Source organism: Haliotis rufescens, unplaced genomic scaffold (assembly GCF_023055435.1).
Source record: "Haliotis rufescens isolate VD_foot unplaced genomic scaffold, xgHalRufe1.0.p SCAF_14, whole genome shotgun sequence".
In the NCBI taxonomy this organism is placed as follows: Eukaryota; Metazoa; Mollusca; class Gastropoda; order Lepetellida; family Haliotidae; genus Haliotis; species Haliotis rufescens.
In genome coordinates this window covers 31,789,706-31,803,150 of record NW_025963824.1, presented here as the reverse complement: position 1 = coordinate 31,803,150, position 13,445 = coordinate 31,789,706, and positions in this window count along the sequence as shown.

Below are 13,445 nucleotides of genomic sequence, written 5' to 3'. Positions count from 1 at the left end.
GTTTAGTGACAGCAACACATACAGAGGTAAAGAACGTCAAGGGAGCTCATATCTCTCGGGACCCATGAAGATTCCGGGGTAGAATAGGTCTTCAGCAACCCATACTGGTTGTAAAAGGCAACTATGCTTGTAGTAAGAGGCGGCTAACGGGATCGGGTGGTCAGGCTCGCTGACTTGGTTGAAGCATGTCATCGATCCCAATTGCGTGGATCGATGCTCATGATATTAATCACTGGATTGTCTGGTCCAGATTCGATTTTTTACGGACCGCCGTCATATAGCTGTAATATTGCTGAGTGCGGCGTTAAACACCAAACCAACCAATCATATCTCTCGGCTGTCCACCCGGCCGAACGTCCTTCATTTCACATTTACATTTTCGATATCACCATTACAATTATAGGAAATGTGCATTGTGATCAAACCTGTGGTGCTTCCACCGTTTGTTTGGTTGTTGTTTGACGCTGCACTCAGAAATATTCCACCTTTATGACGGCGGTCTGTAAATAATCGAGTCTGGACCAGACAATCCAGTGATCGACACCACGCGCATCGATCCACGCAATTGGGATACAAGATCTAGACATGCATCAACCAAATCAGCGAGTCTGACCACCCGATCCCGTTAGTCGCCTTTATGTCATGTTATATTTGACTGTGTATTTGGTTATCATGTAATGTTATATTTGACTGTGTATTGGGTTATCATGCCATGTTATATTTGACTGTGTATTGGGTCATTATGTCATGTTATATTTGACTGTGTATTGGGTTATTATGTCATGTTATATTTGACTGTGTATTGGGTTACCATGTCATGTTATATTTGACTGTGTATTGGGTTATCATGTTATGTTATATTTGACTGTGTATTGGGTCATTATGTTATGTTATATTTGACTGTGTATTGGGTCATTATGTCATGTTATATTTGACTGTGTATTTGGTTATCATGTAATGTTATATTTGACTGTGTATTGGGTTATCATGTCTTGTTATATTTGACTGTGTATTGGGTCATTATGTAATGTTATATTTGACTGTGTATTGGGTCATTATGTCATGTTATATTTGACTGTGTATTGGGTTATTATGTCATGTTATATTTGACTGTGTATTGGGTTATTATGTCATGTTATATTTGACTGTGTATTGGGTTATAACGTCATATCACATTTGACTATGTTGTGTGATTATGTCATGTCATATTTGACTGTGTATTGGTTTATCATGTCATGTTATATTTGACTGTGTATTGGGTTATTCTGTTATGTCACATTTGACTGTATGTTGTGTGATTATGTCATGTTATATTTGACTGTATGTTGTGTTATTAGACAGAGAATCGACAAATTACCATATTCCGATGTGGCGACCATGGCTAAAGTGTAATGAGTGAGTGAGTTTGGTTTTACGCCGCTTTTAGCAATATTCCAGCAATATCACGGCGGGGGACACCAGAAATGGGCTTCACACATTGTACCCATGTCGGGAATCGAACCCGGGTCTTCGGCGTGACGAGCGAACGCTTTAACCAGTAGGCTTCCCGACCGCCCCTAAAGTGCAATGGTAGACACAACATTCCCAGGTATGCACGCAGCAATGTGTAATGTAATGAACATGTCCGGAGAAGACCTGCTTTGCAGATACTTCTGTAATTTTCTTTGGGTATTTTTTTCACTCTTGTTTGACCTTACGATTTAATATAATATTCAGGGAAAAAATCAGATGGCTTACAGAACCCTGCAGCTCTATTTTTTTAATCTCTTCTGCATTGAACTGCATAATGTGAACTCCCATTAAAAGCAGGAACAGTTTCCACTGCCTCAGCAATCAATAGTTTTGCAGTCAGTTCACCATCAATCCAAGTGTCTCAAGACATCAGTCAGGGGCGCGAGAGATTCCTTCTTAAAGCACATATTTGGAACTGAAAGCTATACTGTAAGAGTATAACCTAGAACTCAATATGACAGGTGTTAAAAGGTCAGAATTGTATAAATCAAAACTGTTACAATCATAGTTGGGTGCCCCAATGGAGCATGGTAGTGGGGGTTGGGGGCAGGGGCTTTGGTTAAAGAGAGGAACTATTTTCTCGATTTAAAAAAGAAATGTTCTGTTAAAGGAAGAGTCGAACAAAAAATGTTTAACAATAAATATGTTTTTCAGGTCGTCTTGCATTACAATTTATTTTTCTTTCTTTTTTAAGGGAGGTAAAACAGGAGGGGAAATTATTAAGTTTCCAGATTTTAAACCAAGAAGATCGATGGTCCGATCATGCTAAAATACGATGGTGCTAGGCACTAAATATGATGGGGATAAAACAAGGATTGGTTAGCTCAGAGTCAGTCTAATGTGTCAATCTCCATGTTAAACTGCTGCATAGAATCTCAGTGGGTAAGCATTAAAAATTCCCGACGAGTCACACACCCACACCCAGACCCCTAAACAGATCCCACCCCCCACCCCACACACACAGGCCACACCAACACACCCATCTACACAAACACACACACAGCCCCACAGACGACACACACACACACACATACAGACACGTACATGCACGTTGTTACAATCGTGAATTAACTTGAACGCTTCGTTAAGTCAAATGTAGCCCCAACTCACAAACTTTTACCGGGATTTCCTGGAAAAGGACGGTAGCAGCAAGACTTTACAAAATGAATGAACAAAAACCAAATGCCTCTGCTGTAGATGTAGAAAGAACTACCTGTTGAACTGTGTGTTCAACCAAAGACACAAATAGAAGTTAGCACATTGATAACTGTGAATAGAATACTTTAATGCATTTAATAAACTGAAGACCATCGCAAACCAAATTTAACATTGAAGAGGTTTTAAGGCACCTAAAATGTTTCAGTATTCAGTGTCTTATCTGCATCAGTGGGCAGAAATTCAAAATGACGGCTGAGAGGGCAGATTTCGCTTTTCCTATTTGGAATTTCGCATTCACGTCCAGCAATTTACCATTAGCTCCAGCTAATGGTGTCTACATATCTCAAGTTTAGGTACTTTAAACCGTTTATTCAAACTCTACAGAAAGACACATTTTGCTGACAACTAAACTTTTCCGTTAAACGTTTTGGTTAAGTATATCCAGACATTTCATGATATGTGTTCAGAGGAACGTTCTTAATGTTAAACTTCGCCTGTCAATGTGATGCTCGATGCTATCCCATGCTATGACTTTCACATGGGGATTTATATCATATATATAGCTGAAATGTCTGCACGTGATCTCGTCAGTTTCGAATATATGCCGAAACGAATTTCATGGCAAATAAAGGCAACATATTGGCGAAATGCATTTATGAATGGATCGTTGAAAATTAGCGGTGACAGCAGATGTCCCAGCAATTTGCATTTGCAAGTAAGTGTCTGTGAGGTTGAAAGTGTTATTCCCCATGTGGAAGTCTTAGCATGGGATAGCATCGAGCATATATATACTGATTATACAAATCCCTGTTCATAAACATTCCCTGATTTTACATATTGCCTAAGTGTACACATGCCATGGTTATAAATATTCCAAAAGAATTCTCTGCATAAAACAGAATCGATTGTACGATTCTGACTTTATCACGATCATGTGTTTATGAATCACTATCAAATAGTAATGACACCAACCATCGCCAAAAGGTGAGCGTATACTGCCTCACCGGTGGCACCTGTCACAAAGACATGCAAAGGCAAGGCAAATTGTTCACCTGAAAAAATAGTCAAAAGTCAAAATAGGGAATTGCATCGGATATCATTTCGGTAACTGATGCGTCAAATTTCGAAATGTCCTCCACATGTCTACCATAAAACGTTTTCAAAGTTTTACTGAGGCTTGATTATTGTAACCTTGATCAAACAACTTCTGAGCAAGAGTCGTAGTATGCTCTTTGAAATCTTGGTAGAAAGATCATGCTCGATCGTATCTCAAAAGCTGTGAAATGTGAACACCAAAAGCTGGAGCTGCTGGTATATTGCTCGACATGAAGGGAAAGTTGATTATTGAAAAGTTGAACTCATGCCTCTGGTCATACAGTCTTGTGGAGAGTCTTTTGTCACTCTGAATCTTGTATTGCACTGGTCTAAATATAAAACAGATGAGGTGGTCTCACTGGTCTCCCTTGTCTCTAGTTCAGGTGGGTAAATCAGTGGAAGGGAATTGACTACTTGAATGTTATTAAACGATATCAGATCATCGATATACCTGAAGCTTAAGTTAAACGTCTTGGTCAAATTACCTTGTTTTGACTTTGTCAATCCGAAGAGAAATTCCGATTCATATGCATAAAGAAACAGATCCGCAAGAAGGGGGCACAATTGATGCCCATGGGGATGCCTACTTCTTGCCTAAATGTCTCAACCCAAAATTATGTTATCAATGAAGAAGTCCAGCATTTAACATATTGTTTTCTCAGTAAACATCAGATGGCATTAGCTTTCATTTTTCACAAACTCTGAATATAGATATCTGTATCTGTGTTCACCACGTTTTGTAACAAGAGCCTGATGGATCAAGGAATGGAGTTTTTCTATACGTTTGTCATGTGGGATGGTGGTGTACAAAGTTGAAAAATCAAATGTTTTTACAGAATGGAACTTGGTTCTTTTCATGACATTGCAAAAAGTCACGCAAATTCTTTCAGATTTTAAGAATCACATTCCCTGATGGTACATGTTCCCTGACTATACATTTTTCCTGATAATATACATGTATATTCCCCTTGTTAAACACATTCCCTGACTATACATTTTTCCTGATAATATACATGTATATTCCCCTTGTTAAACACATTCCCTGACTATACATTTTTCCTGATAATATACATGTATATTCCCCTTGTTAAACACATTCCCTGACTATACATTTTTCCTGATAATATACATGTATATTCCCCTTGTTAAACACATTCCCTGACTATACATTTTTCCTGATAATATACATGTATATTCCCCTTGTTAAACACATTCCCTGACTATACATTTTTCCTGATAATATACATGTATATTCCCCTTGTTAAACACATTACCTGACTATACATTTTTCCTGATAATATACATGTATATTCCCCTTGTTAAACACATTCCCTGACTATACATTTTTCCTGATTATATACATGTATATTCCCCTTGTTAAACACATTCCCTGACTATACATTTTTCCTGATTATATACATGTATATTCCCCTTGTTAAACACATTCCCTGACTATACATTTTTCCTGATAATATACATGTATATTCCCCTTGTTAAACACATTCCCTGACTATACATTTTTCCTGATAATATACATGTATATTCCCCTTGTTAAACACATTCCCTGACTATACATTTTTCCTGATAATATACATGTATATTCCCCTTGTTAAACACATTCCCTGACTATACATTTTTCCTGATAATATACATGTATATTCCCCTTGTTAAACACATTCCCTGACTATACATTTTTCCTGATAATATACATGTATATTCCCCTTGTTAAACACATTCCCTGACTATACATTTTTCCTGATAATATACATGTATATTCCCCTTGTTAAACACATTCCCTGACTATACATTTTTCCTGATAATATATATTCGCCTTGGTAAACACATTCCCTGATTATACATAGTTCCTGGTTATTAATGTTTAATGACAATACATATTCCCTTCTGCTCTTCTCTTGAACAATTAGCTAACTTTTTTTTCACAACGTCCATTATGTCCAGTGAATGTTTACGTGATAAAACATTGTGTCTGTTATCTCGCAGCTCGAAACGACTTTTAGCTGACAACAAGGAATTTCTATCATGTGACCTCTATCAGGAATTCAAAACGAGGCTCTAGTGGAAGCGATAATTCAGTCTCCAGCATTAATCACAGGGATTTCACCACGGCAGTCAACAGGCTGCCAAGCAAAATGTGAAAGTGAGAGTTGTTATCTTAAATATGTGTATAAAAAAGCAATTATCGTGTATTGATATATGCAAAGTTGGTGTAATGTCGGTTGATATTATTCACAACGTCGGCACCAAAAAGGAAGATTTAAAACAAACTGTATCTTGATCCATGTTGAACAAAGGAAATCCACTCTCAATTGACTGGAACAGCACACAGTACCGATAAACCCACCGTCAGTGAAGGGCAAGGCCACGGCTTATTTGACATGAATAAAAAAGAAAAAAGAAGCATAATTCCTCAGCAATCTTCGTCATCGTTGTTTCAGTAAGAGTGGCCAATTTGGAATCACTCAGACATGCTGGCACTGTCATGAATGGCACTGAATAATGGGATGAGTTACAGTATATATGCATGAGAAGATACTTAGATATACCCCGTGGTAACGTTATCATTTGGTTTATGGCATCTTTGGCAGCTGAAATGATTTCATACTCTATGATAGTGCAATGAAGCATACATTTTGGATCTAGCTATCTCTGAATTAATGTCGTTTTACAATCACTATTAACCTCACTAAGGTCCTGGTAATATTTCACTGATATGCCCAGTCAGGGATTTGATCATGGCGAAGGACTGTGCCAGGTGTTATTCATTCCTGTGTGCTTGTTGTCAAACCAATAGCATAATTATGTTATCTGCGATTTAATAAAGTGTGACCAAATGCCATGCTGGAAGAAGTAAAAAAATACTTCAGGTTTTGTTAAATACGAGTCATTTGGAGTTTCTCCACAAAAGAGCGACCCGTGAAGATTCCGGGGTAGAATAGGTCTTCAGCAACCCATGCTTGCCGTAAAAGGTGACTATGCTTGTCGTAAAAGGCGACTAACGGGTGATCGGGTGGTCAGGCTCGCTGACTTGGTTGATTCATGTCATCGATCCCAATTGCGAGGATCGATGCTCATGATATTTATCACTGGATTGTCTCGTCCAGACTCGATTATTTTACAGACCGCCGTCATATAGCTGGAATATTGCTGAGTGCGGCGTTAAACAACAAACAAACCAACCAACCAACCACAAAAGAGCATCGGTCTGACAGCACCATTGCTACTCTGGTTGGTTCCACTAAGCCAATGTCTACCTTCTCTCTCAATCCATTAATGTAGCAGCACCTGACATAACTGAAATAATGCAATCTTTAACCAAACGCTCACATGCACATTTCAAGCACATAAAACATCACAGAATACGACAAAAATTGAATGGACTAACTACATTGAATTATCAAAAAATGAATTCTGATAAGTACTGGAAAATATATGTGAACCCAACTAGAAGAGATCGTGGGGTTGCATATCATAGAAATGGAATATAACAAGGTGGTATATAGAATAACCTGAACACCTGAGGTGAGGTGAAATTGGGTTTAACGTCGCGTCCAAGATTATTGCGCTCATTTAGCGACGTGCATGCACGTGTGTGTGTGTGTGGCTGCTTGTACTAGTCCGGACTGATGCCGATTTATAGTGCTAGCACACTGAGATATCATGCCGCAGTTTAACATGGATACCCCACTCAGACACAGTATACTGACTCCGAGGCGACCAGTCCACGTTTTAGCCCCTTAATGCCGAGCGCCAGACAGGGTAAACAACAAGTACCATCTTTTAAGGTATTTTAAGGTATAACCCACGACATGCTTAAGGTATTTTTGGTATGACGCGGCCTTGGATCGAACCCCGGACCTTCCGCTCTCCGGGCGGACGCTCTACCACTAGGCCACGGCGGCGGTCCCTCAATACCTGAAACGAGTTGACCTTTCAATCAGATTCTTAAACAACCCTTTATTGCCTGTTCTGGAGATAACCCACGACATGCTTCTCCGCAATTTACATTCAGTCTTCATCGAGATCGCCCTAATGTTCCTGGTAGTAAGATACGATTGCAGTTCCTAAACATGACAATAATGACGTCTATTATTGATCATGGAGAGTATACCGGTCACCGACAATGCTTAATATAATCGAATAAATAAAAACTTTTAGATATTCTAATTGTTCTCGGTTTTCGAAAGATATTACATTTGAAAGACAATACCACATCCCATCTTGGAACCAAAAAACCCAATCCGAACAATTGTTCCTGTAATTAAACCTGCACGCAACGGCTGTATTCTTCACACGCAATAATTTGACCATCACTGTGACTAATCCGAACAACTGCGTTAAAGAGAATGATGTGAAAGTGAAAGATATTTTAAGCCCCAGAAAAATATTTAATGAGTCTCTACAAATTCAGCTTGAGTTAGGTAAACCGCATGTTGTCGGCATAAGAAATGATCCAGACCGTCGATTGAAAATGACACAATAGTCTGGGTCAGACCCTTTCCATATTCATAGCAAACCTCTACGAAAGGCAGCGTCGATTGTACCGTTCGAACGACATCACGAGCCTTTGTTTATGAATCACTATCAAATAGTGCTGGTATGAGGTGTTCGCGAAACGTTGAGCGTATCCTGACCCGCCGGTGGCACACGTCACAAAGACATGCAAAGGCAAGTCAGTTGGACAACAAAAAGTCAAAATAGGGAATTACATCGGACATTATTTTAATTCTGCATCCACCCGTTACCGTATCTTGAGATTCCTAATCCACTCGTCACAGTGACTGCTGACTCTTCATCCATTCGTGTTTATTCTACATCCACCCGTCACATTAACTGTTTACATTTACACGTCACAGAGTAACTGATAATTCTACATCCACCCGTCACAGTATGTGTTTATTCTACATCCACCCGTCATAGTAGCTGTTTACATTTACACGTCACAGAGTAACTGATAATTCTACATCCACCCGTCACAGTATGTGTTTATTCTACATCCACCCGTCACAGTAACTGGTGATTCGTCATCCACCCATCACAGTAACTGGTGATTCGTCATCCACCCGACACAGTAACTGTTGATTCGTCATCCACCCGTCACAGTAACTGGGAATTCGTCATTCATCCGTCACAGTAACTGTTGATTCGACATCCACCCGTCACAGTAACTGGGAATTCGTCATTCATCCGTCACAGTATGTGTGTATTCTACATTCACCCGTCACTGTAATTGGTGATTCGTCATCGACCCGTCACAGTATATGTGTATTTTACATCCACCCGTCAAAGTATGTGTGTATTCTTCATTCACCCGTAACAGAAACTGGTGATTCGTCATCGACCCGTCACAGTAACTGGTTACATTTATACGTCACAGAGTAACTGATGATTCAACATCATCCCGTCAAAGTAACTGTTGTTTACATTTACACGTCACAGAGTAACTGATGATTCTACATCCACCCGTCACAGTATGTGTCTATTCTTCATCCACCCGTCACAGTAACTTCTGATTTGTCATCCACCCGTCACAGTATGTGTGTATTCTACATCCACCCGTCACAGTAACTGGTGATTCTTTATCCACCCGTCACAGTATGTGTGTATTCTACATCCCTCCGTCACAGTAACTGGTGATTCTTTATCCACCCGTCACAGTATGTGTTTATTCTACATCCACCCGTCACAGTAACTGTTTACATTTACACGTCACAGAGTAACTGATAATTCTACATTCACCCGTCACAGTAACTGGTGATTCGTCATCCACCCGTCACAGTATGCGTGTATTCTACATCCACCCGTCACAGTTACCGGTGATTCCTCATCCATCTGTTACAGTGACCGGTGATTCCTCATCCATCTGTTACAGTGACCGGTGATTCCTCATCCATCCGTTACAGTGACCGGTGATTCCTCATCCATCTGTTACAGTGACCGGTGATTCCTCATCCATCTGTTACAGTGACCGGTGATTCCTCATCCATCCGTTACATTGACCGCTGATTCTTCATCCATCCCTCAAAGTGACCGTTGATTCCTCATCCATCCCTTACAGTGACCGGTGATTCCTCATCCATCCGTTACAGTGACCGTTGATCCCTCATCCATCCGTTACAATGACCGGTGATTCCTCATCCATTTGTTACTGTGACCGGTGATTCTTCATCCATCCGTCACAGTGAGTGGTGATTCCTCATCCATCCGTTACACTGAGCGGTGATACTTCATCCATTCGTTACAGTGACCACTGATTCTTCATTCATCTGTCACAGTGACCGGTGATTCCTCATCCATCCATTACAGTGATCGATGATTCCTCATCCATCTGTTACATTGACCGGTGATTCCTCATCCATCCGTTACAGTGACTGGTGATTCATCATCCATCTGTTACAGTGACCGGTGATTCCTCATCAATCCGTTACAGTGACCACTGATTCTTCATCCATCCGTTACAGTGACCAGTGATTCTTCATCCATCCGTCACAGTGACCGGTGATTCCTCATCCATCCGTTACAGTGACCGGTGATTCTTCATTCATCCGTTACAGTGACTGGTGATTCCTCATCCATCCGTTACAGTGACTGGTGATTCCTCATCCATCCGTTACAGTGACTGGTGATTGCTCATCCATCCGTTACAGTGACCGGTGATTCCTCATCCATGCGTTACAGTGACCGGTGATTCCTCATCCATGCGTTACAGTAAGTGGTGATTCTTCATCCATCCGTCACAGTGACCGATGATTCATCATCCATCCGTCACAGTGACTGGTGATTCCTCATCCATCCGTTACAGTGACCAGTGATTCATCATCCATCCGTCACAGTGACTGGTGATTCCTCATCCATCCGTTACAGTGACCAGTGATTCATCATCCATCCGTTACCTGCCACATTTGCGAGACTTTCTTTATTCACCTTTCTGTTGGAATGAGATTTTTCATTCAACCGTGTCGGTGGATAGGTATTCTTCATCCCACTGCTTCCCAAATGGAGTATTCTTCATCCGCCCGATTGTAATAAGACTATATTAAATATTACAGCGATTATCGGACCGGAGAAAAAGGAAAGTTCAAGTAGACTGCCCAAAGATCATGATCAGCCAGGATTGGGCCTGAGGCTTGAAAGACCAAGGGACGCAACTCTTCGCAGTGAATTAAGTTCTTAACGGTAAAAGGCTCTTAGCTTTTCACCTCTAGGAACTTGATGACGCGAGCGAGGGACAGTTTCCAAGTAAGCTGGCTGCAGTTGGTGGGTTATGTAATTGAAGTACCAATGTAATTGTGTATCACCCTTCCTTATTATTTCTTTCTTCTGTCAATAAATAATGGAAAACAGAGTTCAAAATTGTTCAGATGCTTGATGTGGTGACTATTATGTAACAATATATAGTGGGTACCTCATAATTTTATGGGTTTTTTTTCGGGAAACTTGATGTTTTAAAGTCACAAACAAAGGTCCCCGCACTCCTCAATTTCAAGTAAACCCGCTTCAATATTGGGGTCAACTCTGTTTTATCCGTTCGGCAAAGTATACACCCATGTTTGATGGTGTCTTAAATGGGTGCTGGGTACCTCCTAACATGTCATATGCACGTTCGCAATTTCACAGAGAGAAGAGTGACTTATTAAGTTTATTATTTTTATTTGCACGACGGTTAAGTGAGTGAGTGAGGGAGTATGTTTTTTACGCCTCTAGCAACATTCCAGCAATATCACGGCGGGTGACACCAGAAATGGGCTTCACACATTGTACCCATGTTGGGAATCGAACCCGGGTCTTCGGCGTGACGAACGAACGCTTTAACCACTAGGCTACCCGACCGCCCCGAGCGAATAGTGACTTATTAAGTTTATTATTTCTATTTGCACGACAGTTAAGTTAGTGAGTGAGTGGGTATGGTTTTTACGCCGCTTTTAGCAATATTCCAGCAATATTAAGGCGGGTGACACCAGAAATGGGCTTCACACATTGTACCCATGTTGGGAATCGAACCCGGGTCTACAGCGTGACGAGCGAACGCTTTAACCACTGGGCTACCTGACCGCCCCGCACGATGTTTATAGGATGATGATATGTTTAAGTGAGAGCAGAATGTCATGTTCGCTTATAGCACCGTCCCTGCCTCTGGGTGAGTGTGTGGGTGGGTTCACCAATGATTTGAATGTATTTCACTCATAAAAGGGCGTATCAGCTTATAGAAACAAACAGATTAAACACTTTCGTAAGACAATCTAACAGAAGCACGAGGAGAATTATAGCCTGGTTGAATCTTAAACTAGAACCTACGAATCAGTATCAAGTTTTTCGTCTTTGTCTCGTCTCCCTTTTGAAAAAGAAACGATATTTTTATTTGATCGAAATTGCTCATTATCAGTGAACACGGTAACTTAAAATCTACTCTTCATCATTATCAGCGTGTGTGATAAATGAGGTGAGGTGAAATAGGGTTTAGCGTCGCGTCCAAGAGTATTGCACTTATATAGCGACGTGCATGTACGTGTGTGTGTGTGGCTGCTTTTACTTGTCCGGACTGATGCCGATTTATAGTCCTAGCATACTGAGATACCATGACACAGTTTAACATGAATACCCCACTCTGACACAGTATACTGACTCCGAGCCGACCAGTCCTTGTTTTAGCCCCTTAATGCCGAGCGCCAGCCAGGATAACAACAAGTTCATCTTTTAACGTCTTTTGGTATGACGCGGCTGGGGATCGAACCCCCGGACCTTCTGCTTCCGGGCGGACGCTCTACCATTAGACCACGTAGGCGGTCTGTGATAAATGAAAATAAAAATGAATAAGAAAAGTGTGTCACTGTTCTCACGTGTCGTGTTTACCTCGCCAATTGTCTCCTTACCACAATGATTACAGCACGCATAATCAGGAACTAAACTAATGGATCGGCGGACGAAGTGATGGCGTGTGTGGTACCATTGTTCTCCGACAAGAAATGGACTCTCAGTCGTAGTGCTATGACAGCGTAGCGGAAATTACTGTATGAGCTTGTACAACCTCATACCGACTCCTTCCTGTACGTGAAGTGTACTGTTGTGTTGGGAGTCAAAGATGATCGGTAAGATGTCACTAGGTCCTGTGTGATGAACTATTGATTGCACAGGAATTACAACAGCTAGCACTCGGCTGATTCAGGTGGCTTGGGCAATCATCACGATGCATCCCTTACAGGTAATTGCGCCAGGTTATGCAGGTCACCTCAATGTGGAAAGTACTCAAACACTGATGTGAATGAGTGTGTTGAGTTTTACGACCCTTTTAGCAATATTCCTGTAATATGAGGTGTGAGGTGAGGTGAAATGGGGTTTAACGTCGCGTCCAAGATTATTGCGCTTATATAGCGACGTGCATGTACGTGTGTGTGTTTGTGTGGCTGCTTGTACGTGTGTGTGTTTGTGTGGCTGCTTGTACTAGTCCGGACTGATGCCGATTTATAGTGCTAGCTCACTGAGATACCATGACGCAGTTTAACATGAATACCCCACTCTGACACAGTATACTGACTCCGAGCCGACCAGTCCTTGTTTTAGCCCCTTAATGCCGAGCGCCAGCCAGGATAACAACAAGTTCATCTTTTAACGTCTTTTGGTATGACGCGGCTGGGGATCGAACCCCCGGACCTTCTGCTTCCGGG